Raw genomic sequence first — 13,867 nt, forward strand, 5'->3', positions numbered from 1 at the left:
AGGTGTACAATAGTCCAAGTAGGGTTTGCGGCCCTACGAGGACCCGAATTTGATTTAAATAATAATGGCATAAAGCCATATCAGATAGGCACGTTAAAATCAAACAAGGCATGATAAACACAGTTTCATTCCCATCGATAAAACATTTAGGACATCGTCCTTATTTAAAAGAAAGCCCACCTCGACGGCTTAGATCTCAAGTACTTTCTTCCTCTTGCTATCACGCTGAGAGCGCGAGTTATCACATTTAAAATTTATGTGTATCATAAATCAGTCTCAATTATCGACTCAAAATCATGCATGTCCCCAACGTTTCCCTTTTCCCATCAATTCGTTTTATCAACATAAGGAAACCCACCACAGCATACATCAACGTACAACACATCACTACATCATAGAATGAGTTCCTTAACACATATGCATCATGTATATCATTCAAAACTTAACAACATGGATTATTTTTGTATGATAGAAATCTGGCAGAATAGCGCAGTCATTTTGTAAAACTCATTAAAAATTCATCCGACCTCCGTTGGGGCTGAAATTTTACCACAATACAGTAGATACATCAAATATCATCCTGTTAAAATTTCACATCAAAATCACATCTTTAGGTCGGTCAAATAAAAAACGAAACTCACTAGACGAGAATACAAATTCTGGCAGAACTGCGCAGTCGACTTCAAAAATTCATTAGAAATTCATCTTTCGTCCAAAAAGGCTGAAATTTACAAACAACACAGAAGACACCTTGAAGTTTACTCAGTTAAAATTTCGCACCAAAATAAGATCGTTTGGTCAGTCAAACACACGTCAGAATCTACTGTCCGAACACCACAGTTGTCATGCTTCCAAATTTCGAATTAGGGTTTATCAAATATTTATCCAAACACATATATTCATGCTTCCAACACATAATCATGCTTCAAAAAGATCTCACCATCATGTTCACATATATTCACATAGCATTCACCACAAATCATCCATAAGTTCATTCATAAACAACCATAAACGCATATACATATCTTTTTCCTCATGCAACCATCAATCCCACCCGATTAAATCTTAGATGTACGATCTATACACTCATTGATGGGGTACGAACTAAACAAGCCCAAGGAAGAGTATGAGTTCGGCATTACCAAAGAGTTCGGAGGAGTTCGGCATTACCAAAGAGTTCGGCCTCAGCCTACAGCTCGGTAAAAGCCAACCAATCAAGCTCTGCTCTCAGGTCGGCATCAAGCTCTACTCTCAGATCGGCAACCAAAGCAGTTCGGTCTCAGTATTCGACCGAACAAGGAGTTAGTGGACCCATGCAGGATTTCCACAACTTCCAACACACCCACTACCACGTGGCGTCAACTCAGGCCACGATCTTAGGCCATGACCTACACGACATCCACGACCTAGAGTGATGATGTAAGCCACGATCTTAGTCCAATGTATAAATAGAACTTAGATCTGGTAGAAAAGGGTTAGAATCTCTCTAGAGAAATAATCATATAGCAAGTCTGTGTTGTAAGCTGTAATTCGCAGATCAAGCAATACAAACCTGCCCCCATTTCTCCCCGTGGACGTAGATTTACCTCAGTAAATCGAACCACGTAAAATTCTCTGTGTCGTAATTTATTTTTACGAGCATTCATCATCATCAATAATTCGCGGAATCATCACTGGCGCCGTCTGTGGGAAACAGAGAACAAAATTTGTGATAAAGCGAATTTTTGATCCATTTTTTCCACCCAAAAAATGCATACCAGATCGCAGAGTACCCGTATTCCTGCCCGTGAGAACCAGGAGGAAGCCAATCCATCCCATAGGTCGGGAAAACAGCCTAGGGATAAATCCACCACCAGTTCTCATGGTGGAGGAACAAGCCGCTCCAAAAGCCGTCACACCGAGTCTTCCCAGCAGCCCGATTTGAACGAGGCTGTCAAGCTGTTTTTGGCGGAAAAGCAGGAGGAATTCTTAACCTTCCTGCAAAAAAGCCAAAAGCAGCCGGGGACAAAAACGGCAGATTCTCCCTCTCCCTCCATACGAGACAGTCACTACCGCAGTAGTGTCATGTCTTCCAGAAGAAAGAATCCTCGGTACCGGAATCACAGGAGAACTCCATCTCCTCCATACCGAAGAAATGTCGGGTTCGCCATGTACGGAGTATTGAGGACTCCGTTCTCGGACGATATTACCCGAACTCCCCTTCCACAGAACTACCGAACTCCGTCGATAACCTATGACGGACTCGTGGATCCTCATGACTTCCTGGGACGCTATCAGTATAATATGGCGAACCAAGGTCTCAATGAGGTCCATATGTGCAAGCTGTTCCCCGAGCTGCTCATCGGGAACGCCAGAAGGTGGTTCGACAGCCTTCCTCAAGGCAGCATTAGATCCTACCGAGATCTGATGGATGCTTTCCACAGGAGGTTCTTTCAGAAAGCGGAAGCCCGAAATACTTCGGCCCAGCTGCTTTCCATACGTCAAGGTCGCGACGAAAAGATCAGCGACTTCCTGACGAGATTCCATAAGGAATGCCTACAGGTAGATAATCTCAATGATCTACTTGTCATTTCGGCATTCCAAAATGGAATCCTGCCCGGAGCTCTCTACAGAAAGCTCGTGGAGTGCGGTCCGCAAACAGCTCAAGAGATGTGGGACATTGCGGACAAGTTTTCTCGTGCCGATGAGGCAGACCGTCGAAAACGGTCTTTAGACAGCTCATCTAGAGAAGACAAAAAGAAGCCCGGTCATAGCGATCAGAGGCATCCTCGCCGAACACCTTCTCCACTAAAGGAGAGATAGCGGTCATCCGAGGTGATCGAAAAAGAGCAAGTGTGTTCGCAGATTGCGCTTAAAAGTGCCGAGCAATCAGTTCGGCACCATCAAGCATAGCAATCACAGCAGCCGGAATCAGAGGCCGGCGAAATGACCGAAGTCACACCGGAGCCGAACTACATCTGGCCGAAGAAAGAAGAGAATTGGCCTGCATAAAAGCAGCCAAGTACAAGGAGCAAGTAGCCCGGTATTACAACCAAAGGGTGAAGAAGCTGCAATTTCAAGTGGGAGATCTCGTCTTGAGAAACAACGAAGTAAGCCGAGCAGAAAAGCTGGGCGAACTCGAGCCCACATAGGAAGGTCCATATCGGGTGTCAGAAGTCCTCGGCAAAGGGTCTTAAAAATTGACTCACGCGTCAGGAGCACAAGTACCCCGAACATGGTACGTTTCCAACCTCAAGAAGTTCCATTTGTAAGAGACAGTCCGGTCAGTCAGTCTTATGTGTTTTCTTTGTTTTTTACTTGTTCTCGTCTCTACGTGCGTTGTGTCTGTCTATGTGAGTGTCGTCTCTTACAAATAAAACTGAGGTATCTCGTTCTTCAAAGGCTGGTCCCCTTTTTAGAACATACAAGCCAACGATTGTGCGTCAAAGCTTCTAAGGAGGATACAAGACCACAATTCAGCTTAAGAAACAAGCAGTTCGTCTGAAACGAGCTGCAACAAGCCCACGATTGTGTGTCAAAGCTTCTAAAGAGGATACAAGACCACAATTCAGCTTAAACAAGCAGTTCGTCTGAAACGAGCTGCAACAAGCCCACGATTGTGTGTCAAAGCTTCTAAAGAGGATACAAGACCACAATTCTGCTTAAGAATCAAGCACTTCGTCTGAAACGAACTGCAACAAAAGTCCGATTCTCGCGATAAAACTTGCCTGAATTAGGACAAGGGAAAGTCCAATCCACGCGATAAAACTCGCCGAATTAGGACGACCAAGTTCGGTCAAAGCAGTTTACCTCATAAGACCGAGGACGACCATGTCTAGTCAAAGAGGTTTACTGCATAAGACCACTTCGGTTAACTGGGAAAGTCCGATCCACGCGATAAAACTTGCCTGAATTAGGACAAGGGAAAGTCCAATCCACGCGATAAAACTCGCCGAATTAGGACGACCAAGTTCGGTCAAAGCAGTTTACCTCATAAGACCGAGGACGACCATGTCTAGTCAAAGAGGTTTACTGCATAAGACCACTTCGGTTAACTGGGAAAGTCCGATCCACGCGATAAAACTCGCCGAATTAGGACAAGGGAAAGTTCGATCCCGGCGACGAAAATCGCCAAATTAGAACACAAAGACGAGTCCGGTCAAAGATGTTTATTTCATCAGACCAAAGACGAGTCCGGTCAAAGATGTTTATTTCATCAGACCAAAGACGAGTCCGGTCAAAGATGTTTATTTCATCAGACCAAAGACGAGTCCGGTCAAAGATGTTTATTTCATCAGACCAAAGACGAGTCCGGTCAAAGATGTTTATTTCATCAGACCAAAGACGAGTCCGGTCAAAGATGTTTATTTCATCAGACCAAAGACGAGTCCGGTCAAAGATGTTTATTTCATCAGACCAAAGACAAGTCCGGTCAAAGAAGTTTACTTCATAAGACCGAGGACAAGTACGATGAAATTTTTTCGCTAAGCTGTAAATACACAGTGTTAGAAGCGAAAACAAAAACAAAATTTCATTTTCAAATCTTGTTCGGCACACAACTCCGCTACCCTACAAAATGGCGTTACGCTATTACAAAGGACTATTCTACTGTCCAGGGTTGCTGAAGTTAAGCCACCTATCTGCAAAATCCTCTGGAAGCCGATTTCGGTTGTTCCGAGCAGATGAAGAATAAGCAGGTCGACGAGATGCTATCCTCGACCCAACGCCTCTTCCCCGAGCTCGAGAAGTCCTAACACCTCGGCGATGAAGAGTCTCTGCAATAAGCATCTGCTGATCTTGCTCGCTCATAGTCACAACTCCTCGGCGAATTTCAGTCCGTCCCTGTCTTGACGATTCCGGTTGCTCCTGAGCCCGTTCTCGTCTTGACGTTTCCGGCTGTTCCGGAGTTCGTTGTTGGCTGGGAGTAGGATTTTGAACAAGGGAACCAGAGGTTTGATCTGGAGTGCGAGCATCTGTTGGCGCGATATGCCGAAGGAATCTTTCTATGGAGGGGCGCCGAGAAAGAACAATGTTGTACCGAGAAGCCCAGCGCCGCAATGATGTCACGACTTGTTGGCAAGCCGAGCTCTCCAGCGCATTGTTCCTCCGGAGTACATTATATTCCTCCCACAGTTCGTCAACTCGACTCTGAACATCTGATATGGTCATTCCCCCGCGCACACGGATATAATCCTCATACGCAGTCCTCTCAGCAATGGTCGTATTCAGCTCGGCCTCCAGATCATTCTTATCGGACTCTAAGTCCTTATTATCGGCCTCCAGCTTCACTAAACGAGCCAGAAGCTCGTCATTCTTCGTCTGATCGGCTATAGCTCTTTTCTCAGCTTCGTCTAAAGCCGAAGAGTACAGCCGTTTCCAGTGAAGTATCTCCAGCTCCTTGAGAGTTAAGAATACAAAGCAGCTACGTCAGTTCGGCATTTCAGCTTACCGAGCAGGTAGTAAACCACAACAGGAGTAAGAGAGTACGAAAGGCTATACGAAGACACAAGAGCAGAAAGAAGAATTTTTTCATTCATAAGAAAAAAATTTTTCTATACAAGGAGGGCTTCAAGGCCATTTTACATAAAGGAAGAAACTAAACTAAGAGAAGGGAGACGAAATCATACTTCGCTAGCTTCGTCTCCGCCTTCTCGGTGAGGTTCAGCTTCCTTCTCCTTATCTGCTTCAGCTTCAGCCTCTGCCTCCTTGCTCTCCCCAGCCTGCTCGGCGCCACCGTAGCCGATCTGCTGCGCCTCCTGATCGGCTTCCTTCTCCGGATGCCCGGCTCGCTCGACTTCGGCCTCCCGCTCCAGCGGCTCGGCCTCACCCTCTCCGTTGTAAGTCGAAGCGGGTGAAACGGGTCCCACGGAGGCAAAGATAGCCTCCAGGTCCTCGTCCCGATCAGCTCGACAACTCCGGACTCGGTCTGCAGAAAGCAGGACCGAAGATGAAGCGAGCTCCTCAAGGAGCGGCAGATTCTGAAGCCGAGCTGCTATCTCTCGGCTGTACAGAGGCAGTACGACATCGGCCCCCTGCTCGCCCTTATCGGCAATTAGCCTTACCAGACTACCGACAAAAGCCGAGAACTGGCTACTCAAAAAGAGTTTCTCCGTGTAAACACGGAGAGCCTCCCCCTGGGCAACCACGGCGGCAGCATCACTCCGTTTCGTCTGCTCTCGCTGGATGACGAGCTGGTTTTTGGCAAACTGAGCTTCATCCTGGGCCGAAATCCTAGCGGCTCTGGCTTTCTCAAAGTTTGCCTCGGCCTGCTCGGCCCGGTGACAAGCAGCCGCCAATTTCCTCTGCATCTCAGCATAGTCGTTGGACGCTTTGGAGAGTTCGACGGCGACGAGCTTGGAGAGCATATCGTTCCTCTGAAAATGGACAAGGAAAAAAGTCAACAGAGGGCACCAAAAATACAGGACAGAAGCCAAGCCAAAGAATCAAGAAGACAATTCACCTCGGCGAAGTCCGTGGGCCATAAAAATGGCTCACAGATATGCTCCGAAGGAGGCGCCAAGACCACATCTTTCTCTGGCGCTCTCGGGGGCTTCTGGGTCCTCCCCTTCCTACTTGCCGAAGTCGACTCCGGCTTCTTTGGACCCGAAGAGGTCTTTTGCCTCTTCGGATTCTTCTCGGCATCAGGCGCCGAGCTGGTAGCCTTCTCTTTCTCCGGCTCCTCAAGCTCGGAGGACTTTCGGATAGCCTTATTCAGCATGAACACTGCCAAAAGGCAAGAAAACAAGGTTAGTTTTCTTCGTTAAAGCAGTAGAGCATAAAGATAAAGAGAAATCCTCACCCTCGGCCTCTTCGTCCGAAGACGAGATATTGAACACGAGGTCGCCCTTGACGAGCTCAGTTTCCGAATACTGTTTCCTAATCATAGGAATCTTATTGAGCTCGCCCTCGAGCTCGGCCAACGGTTCTAACCGAGGATGGGGAATCACGGACTTCGGCCTTCTCCAAGGAAAGCCCGGAGCCGAAGTCCTATTATAAAAAAAGAAACGGTTTTGCCATTTCGGCCACTTGGTTCGGCAGAAGGCCCTAAAAGGCTGTAAGGGGATCAAGTAGAACCAAGATCCCTTCCTTTTAAACTGGAAAAAATTAAGGATTGCCCTCAGAGACAGATCCTTATCTAGCCTACGCAGTTCGGCAGCAAAAGCCGATAAGTGCCTCCAAGAGTTCGGAGTCACCTGACCTAAAGGGAGTTGAAAAAAATCAAGAAGCTCTACAAAAGGTGGGGGAAGAGGAAAACGAAGCCCGCATTCTAAGCAGGCTTCGTAAACGGTGGCATAACCCTCCGGCGGGTCGTTAGCCCTATGATCATCGTCGGGAACCACCGCCTTCCCCCCAGGTAAAAAATATTTCTCGTGAAGGGATATCACAGTATCCTTACTCAAGATACTGTGAAAATACTCTACGGTCTTCTCCCCGGATTCTTTCCGGCTAGAAGACCCCTTATCCCCTTTCCTACCGCTACCCGACACCGAAGAAGAAGAAGAAGACATTTTTCTTACTTTTTGAAAGTGAAAAAAGTCTGAAGAAGCTCTTGAAAGCGGAAGAAAATTTCTCGAGAAAGAGAGAGTATAGAAGACGCAACAGCAAAGGTGTTCAAATGAGGAAGAAAGAGCATATTTATCAGATTCGGCGAAGATTTCAAAATCGTTGCACCGTTTCGAATCCCACCTTTTCAGGATTCAACGGCCGGATTTTACTGTCGCATTTAATGCAGTCACATGCAAGGCACGTCCCCTGACGTCAGCCTCCCCCGTACCTTTATCCAGAATGCCGAAGTGACTCGCTTCGCCGAAGTGATTCACTTCGTCTTTCGGGGGGGGTAGTGATGGGGTACGAACTAAACAAGCCCAAGGAAGAGTATGAGTTCGGCATTACCAAAGAGTTCGGAGGAGTTCGGCATTACCAAAGAGTTCGGCCTCAGCCTACAGCTCGGTAAAAGCCAACCAATCAAGCTCTGCTCTCAGGTCGGCATCAAGCTCTACTCTCAGATCGGCAACCAAAGCAGTTCGGTCTCAGTATTCGACCGAACAAGGAGTTAGTGGACCCATGCAGGATTTCCACAACTTCCAACACACCCACTACCACGTGGCGTCAACTCAGGCCACGATCTTAGGCCATGACCTACACGACATCCACGACCTAGAGTGATGATGTAAGCCACGATCTTAGTCCAATGTATAAATAGAACTTAGATCTGGTAGAAAAGGGTTAGAATCTCTCTAGAGAAATAATCATATAGCAAGTCTGTGTTGTAAGCTGTAATTCGCAGATCAAGCAATACAAACCTGCCCCCATTTCTCCCCGTGGACGTAGATTTACCTCAGTAAATCGAACCACGTAAAATTCTCTGTGTCGTAATTTATTTTTACGAGCATTCATCATCATCAATAATTCGCGGAATCATCACTCATTATATGCATGAAGGAATCAAAATCAAGGTTTCAATGGAGAGGATGAGGAAAATAAATTCAATTATACCTTTCTTGATCGAAACGATCGGTAGAAACAAAGTAAAATCTTGATTCTTCAACAATTCTTGAGGCTTCAACTTAAATTCTTCTCAAAAGATGAAGAATTCTTGGAGAAAGATAGAAGAAAAAATTGAGAAAGAGTGAGAGAGTGGAGAGTGGCGTGTAGTTAGTGGCTAGGGTTAGGGTTTTCCTCCCTTATTTATAGAGATAATTTCCAAGATTTGATTCCCCATAATTAATTAAATGAATAATGTGGAGTTAGAGAAAGAGAGGGAGAATGGCGTGAATTATGGGAGAAGAATAAGGAGGAATTCAAAATCAAGGCTATTTAATTAGCCTATGATTTAATTTGGTATTTCACGGAGTAGAATAAAATAATATGGAGCAGAATAAAATAATAATTTCCACCATTAAAATAGGGAAGTAGGTGATTTTTATTCCTCTCCCACAAGGAATTAAATTCAAATCTTAATTTAAATAGGATATGGCAAGATCTCCTTAGATATGGTAAGATTGCTAGGATATTTGTATTTATTCATGGAAGGGAATAAATAAGGGATCAAATAATATAATGAAATAATTTCCTTCTCCCATAAATAGGAGATTTTTGAAATCTCCCTTGGAACAAGCATAGGGGTCGAATTCTCATTGAGAAAAATAAGGAATAATCGGGTTTTGGATTTAATTTGGATAAATATCCCAAGCAATTTATTTAAATCCAAGGAAAAATAGGATTTCTTCTCCAATAATAACAGGGGTCGAAAATGCCAAATGAATACTGATGCTCCTATTTAATCTCACTCATCCCTTAAGAAATAATTCGCCACAATATATTTCACCCCGCATAGATTATTCACACCGCCACGTCACAATTTCAACCATTTTCACTTCCACCACACATTCTCAACACTTTGACCTTTCAATGGCCACGTCATATGTTCCACATCTTTGACTATTCAACAGCCACGTCATATGCTCAACGGATTTGACTAATCAAATCAAATCTAAATTCCAAAACGCAATTAGGTCACACAGAAAACATACAATTAATTCACTCATCATTTAATTCACATACTTCACGGCATTAAAAGCATTAAATGCAAAAATTTTATGCTTCGCAAATTAGGGTTCCGAAAGTGGGGCGTTACAAGAATAACAACAACAATCGAAGATGGGAAACGAGCCCACACCAGAGAATGTCACTACACAGCCGGCCACTGATTTGGAGAGTGTCCGCGAATGTGATCGTGGAGAGGTGGAACACACAAGATCTTCTCCAAAAATGCTCGTTAGCCTCGCATGTGTTCAGCTTCATCTTCTCTTTCTTGACCCTCATCATCATGGCTACCAACATTCATGGCGATTGGAGAGATTTTTACCATTACGAAGAATACAGGTCATCGTTTAAAAACATACTCCCTATTGTTTCATTCCATTCTAAACTCTATCTGCAGGTATGTACTGGTTGTAGCCATTCTGTCGACCTCGTATGCATCTCTCCAGTCGTGGCACCAAATTCACAAACTTGGAACAAATAAAATTTTATTTCCACGGCCCGATTCAGCTGCGATTGATTATGGCTGCGATCAGGTTTGTTCGCCTTAATTTATTTTTATTTTAGTATTTTAGAGAGCTTAAACTGGAGGAGGGTTATTGCAGATTGGTGCATACTTGTTGATATCAGCAGCTTCTGCTGCATAACGGAATGAGGCAAGGTTCAGACAATGTTTTCACGGATGCCTCCACGGCTGCAATAAGCATGGCCTTTTCGCCTTTCTCTGCTTCATCATTTCCTCTCTCATTTCTGGATACAACATCTGTCAACAATCAAACATATGAATACACAAACTTGCTACTTACTTTGTTTTTTTTCTGATTTTTCACTCGACTAAGAATTGTTGTTGTATTTGGATTATATCAAAGCATCTACATCAACAGCTACAACCATGCACGACCATGCAACCTTCCATACAGCCTCCCATACACGAGTCCATGCAAGGTGAAGAGTTGACGGTTTAGTTAGTTAGTTAGTTTTGTGCCAGCTGGAGTTAGTTAGTTTTCGGATATGTTGTTAGTTAATTGAACACCGAGTATATAAGGTGTTTTGTACACTCTTTCAATCATTCAATAAGATTCAAACTTTTCTCTCCAAAATATCTTTCTCTCCTTCTCCAACTCATTCAAATCGATTCATCTTCATATATTTGTTATGGTATCAGTGACTAAAACTTCCGCATTCGCTCTCTAATCTACCTATCTTCTCCGATTCATCTCCTTTCACGATGAATAATCGCAATCGACCCGCTCAATTGCCTACTGAGGACACATCAAGTCCTTACTTCCTTCATCCAAGTGATAATCCGGGGATCCTCCTTGTTCCACGGCAATTAACTGGATCTAACTACGCAACATGGAGCAGATCCTTCACTACTGCTCTTCTCGCCAAAAACAAGCTAGTTTTTGTTGATGGATCCATTCTTCGCCTTGCTCGCGATGATCTACTATATCAGTCATGGATTCGTTGCAATAGCATGGTGATCTCATGGCTACGCAACTCAGTCTCTCCACAAATATGCTCAAGTATCATGTATCTCGACGATGCGTATGCTATCTGGTTCGATCTGAAGTAGCGCTTCTCCACAGGTGATTCAGCTCCTATCTATCAACTTAGACAACAACTCATGTCTCTCTCTCAAGGATCGTCAGATGTTAATACATATTTCACTAACCTACGCTTAGTTTGGGATGAATACAAGAGTTCTCAACCTATTTCTTGGTGTTCATGTGCTAGATGCACATGTGATAGTGCTTCAAAGTGGAGCCAGTGTCAAGAGAACGAGTGCACCATGCAATTTCTCATTAGATTAAATGCTTCTTTCTCTCAGATCAAATCTCACATTCTCTCCATGATTCCCCTTCCTTCTCTATCAAAAGTTTTTTTTATTGCTGATTCAGGAAGAGAGGCAGAGGCTTATAGATGGAAACTCTCTATCCTCTAACTCCACTCGGATTCCAGCCACTAGTGAATTGCCCTATGCTAATGCAGCCACTTCATTTGGCAGAGGCCTGAACAAATTTCTATGTTCTCACTGTGGCAGAACCAACCATCCAGTTGAGAAATGTTTTATTCTCCATGGCTTTCCATCTGGTTTTGGCAGAGGGAAGGGAAAATCTCCTCAAACTTCTGGTTTTGCTCCACATTCTTCTGGATTTACTGGAAGCTCAAATCCTCATCAGCAGCGCTCTGTTAATCTTGTTGAAGACACTGCTAATCTACCAAGTATTGATCAATATCAACATCTTATCAGCCTCTTGCAAAGTCAGAAACTCCACAATCCTTCTACACAAGCCAACACACCAGTTAATGATCCTCCTGCTCAATCCTCAACCAATGCTCATGTCTCAAACAACTTCTCTGGTACAGTTTTCTTCACTCCTTGTATAAATTCAATATCTTCTTCATGCTCTAGTTCATCTACCTGGATTTTAGATATAGGTGCTACTCACCATGTATGCTATGATCAATCTCTTTTCAATTCTGCCGCACCAATTGCAAATGCTTCAGTCAATCTTCCAAATGGCAATACAGCTCCTGTCACTCATCTAGGTACTGTAAAACTCACTTCTCTCATCACTTTATCTTCAGTTCTTCATGTACCATCCTTCTCTTTTAATCTCATATCAGCTAGTGCACTCACTCAAAATTCAGCTTGCACTGTCATCTTTACTCACAACAACTTCCAAATTCAGGAAGCTTCAATATGGACAGTGATTAGGAGGGGTAATCGAGTTGGAAACTTATTCATCTTTGAGTTTCCAGAATCATCTTACAGTAGCACAAATACATCTCAGCCTTGTTCAAGTGCCAATGTAATACCATCTTTGAATTATGCTTCTATAAATTCAGTTGTAAGCCTTAATCTCTAGCATCAACGTTTGGGCCATCCCTTACTCAATAAATTAAAACTTCTATCCACTATATTGTCCCCCTCAAACTCACATCTTACTACTTTTCAAATTTGCCCCATTGTTAAACAAAAGAAGCTTCCATTTCCTGTTTCCACATACACAGCTTCTAAGATTTTTTATATGATCCACTGTGATGTGTGGGGTCCTTTCTCCACCCCACACATGATGGTTTCAAGTATTTCTTAACCATAGTGGATGATTTCTCAAGGTTTGTTTGGACTTTTCTTCTCATACAAAAATCTGAAGTCCAATCAGTTTTAACTCAATTCTTTGCCACTGTTAACACTCAATTCTCCAAGAAAATAAAAGTCATGAGGAGTGACAATGCCCCTGAATTCAACCTTCACTCTCTCATCTCATTATATGGGACTATTGCTCAGCATTCTTGTGTGGAAACTCCACAATAAAATGCAGGAGTTGAAAGGAAACACCAGCACTTACTCAATGTAGCCCGCAACCTCCTTTTTCAGTCTCATTTGTCCATTTCATTTTGGGGGGAGTGTATTCTCACAGCATCCTTCCTCATAAACAGAACTCCATCCTCTGTCTTCTCAGAAAATACAACACCTTTCCAAGCTCTCTTTAAAAAGGCTCAGTCCTACTCAAATCTGAAAGTCTTTGGGTGTCTTTGTTTTGCATCCACTTTAGATAAGAGTAAACACAAATTCTCACCTAGAGTCATCAAGTGTATCTTCATTGGATATCTCTCTGGCTACAAAGGATACAAAGTCATGGATCTGGACACTAATGAGATTTTTATCAGCAGAAATATCTCATTCCATGAATCTGAATTTCCCTTCTCTTCTCAGTCTCAGTCCATTTTTCCAACTCCATCTCATATTGATTCTCTCATCTCTCACAATCCTCTATCTCAAGCTGATCCTCTCATCCCTCAGAATACTTCCATACCTCATACTTCTCATCACTCTAAGTCTGGCAGATCTCTCAAAGCTCCATCTCATCTTATTGATTACATATGTAATTCAGTCACTACATCTTCCAACTATCCCATCTCATCTTACTTCTCTCTATCCAAATTGTCTCAGCCCTATCTCAAATTCATCATTCTACTCTCCACACTCTCTGAGCCTTCAACCTACAAGAAAGCCTCTCAAAGCCCAGGGTGGGTTCTAGCTATGCAAGATGAGCTGCAAGCTTTGATTAGAAATAATACTTGGATGATCACTTATCTGCCCCTTGGCAAAGTCCCAATTTCTTGCAAATGGGTGTACAAAATCAAATTTAAAGCTGATGCTACTGTGGAAAGATACAAAGCACGTTTGGTAGCTAAAGGCTTCACTCAACAGGCTGGTGTTGATTATCATGACACCTTTTCTCCTGTAGCTAAACTCACAACAGTCAAATTGATGCTATCTATTGCTGCTATTAAGGGTTGGAGTTTATCTCATCTGGATATTAACAATGCATTC

General features: G+C 43.6%; 1 pseudogene; it reads left to right on the forward strand.

The window, feature by feature from the left end:
• Positions 1-9,664: 9,664 nt before the first annotated feature.
• Positions 9,665-10,307, forward strand: LOC121796852 (annotated as a pseudogene).
• Positions 10,308-13,867: the final 3,560 nt, after the last annotated feature.

The sequence above is a fragment of the Salvia splendens genome, chromosome 3, assembly GCF_004379255.2.
Source record: "Salvia splendens isolate huo1 chromosome 3, SspV2, whole genome shotgun sequence".
In the NCBI taxonomy this organism is placed as follows: domain Eukaryota; kingdom Viridiplantae; phylum Streptophyta; class Magnoliopsida; order Lamiales; family Lamiaceae; genus Salvia; species Salvia splendens.